The 1,245-nt window shown below is 36.5% G+C and overlaps 1 pseudogene; it reads right to left on the bottom strand.

Moving 5' to 3' along the window:
- Positions 1 to 338: 338 nt before the first annotated feature.
- On the bottom strand, positions 339 to 958 carry LOC143645913 (charged multivesicular body protein 2b pseudogene; annotated as a pseudogene).
- Between the last annotated feature and the right edge of the window lie 287 nt (positions 959 to 1,245).

Genomic DNA, 1,245 nt, shown 5'->3' with positions numbered 1-1,245 from the left:
TGGCATTTAACAAAATTCTTGTGTGCAGAGTAAAAAGATTTAGAATATAAACCAACACTAAGTAAATGAATATAATTTCTCTACGCCATGAAAAATAGAAGTCAAGTTTTTACACATCAACACTCCTATGTAGTTTTAATCAAATCCAAATTGCTGCCATTCTGCATCATTGTTATTCTTTGGCAAAAGATTATTTTGAAATATCCATAGTTTATATAACAATGGTTTACTCATGGTCTTTATTTTTCCAAAATAAATTTGTTTTGGAAAAGGAATTTGCACTGTGGCTGATTTATACTAAATAATTGTAATTAAACAAAAATATTATGACTTTTTGGCTAATCTACTCCTTAAGCTTTGAGTTGCCTTTCAATCTCTTCATTGGAAATTGTTGCTTTTGAAGTTCAGGTAGCTGATGGAGCTTTGACTATTTTTCCAGAGATTTCAAATACAATTTCATCAACAACTAGGTTCATGATATCCTGGCTTTCTTCTTCATCACCTCAGCCATCAAAGATGTCATGAAGTTTGCCATTGATCCTTTCTTCACTCATTTCAATTTTCATATTTTCCTTCTGGAAATTCTTCATTGTTTGTAATGTCTTTTGTGGATACTTCTTGTTAACTGCCTGCATTGCTTTTTCTGTAGTAGACATCACTCCAGCTATCTTCATGTGGGAATCCATGACTTTTGTTTGTGTTAACTTGGAGTGACTATTGGGTTTACATCAAAAGTTCTTGTTTTCTGTTTCTGAAGATTACAAGTTATTTTTCTAAAACTCTCCAAGGTTCTTTAATACCAATCTTGGCCATTTTCTTAATTTCTAATTCCAGCTATTTTTCTTGTTTCTCTCAAGCTGCTCAATCTCTTATTATAGCCCTCTTTGTGCCTCATAACTCTCGATTCTGTTCCTTTATGGCATCATCGATGTTTTCCTTCTTTGAAGAGGGATGCCATGGTCAGGAACTGTGCCTGAGTTACCAGGCTCAGCTGGGTCAGCCTGCCCTGGGAAAAGATAGGAGGGAAAGACCCTTGGAGGGTTTAGGGTGGCAAAGTGTATGAGCCGGTATAGAGGATGGGGTAGCCAAGAAAGACCTCACAGAAGACATGTATCCACGAAGCTACCACAGCCACGTTGTCCAGAGCTCAGGTGGCTGGGAACTAAGACACTTTTTGGAGAAGTCACTTCTCTTCAGCCTCTTGTTTATATCTTAATTTGCACATTTTCATGGCCTTAGAACTGT

This window comes from Tamandua tetradactyla, chromosome 9, assembly GCF_023851605.1.
Source record: "Tamandua tetradactyla isolate mTamTet1 chromosome 9, mTamTet1.pri, whole genome shotgun sequence".
Classification (NCBI taxonomy): domain Eukaryota; kingdom Metazoa; phylum Chordata; class Mammalia; order Pilosa; family Myrmecophagidae; genus Tamandua; species Tamandua tetradactyla.
Note: the sequence above shows the minus strand (reverse complement) of the source record. Positions and strands in the feature narration are given on the sequence as shown.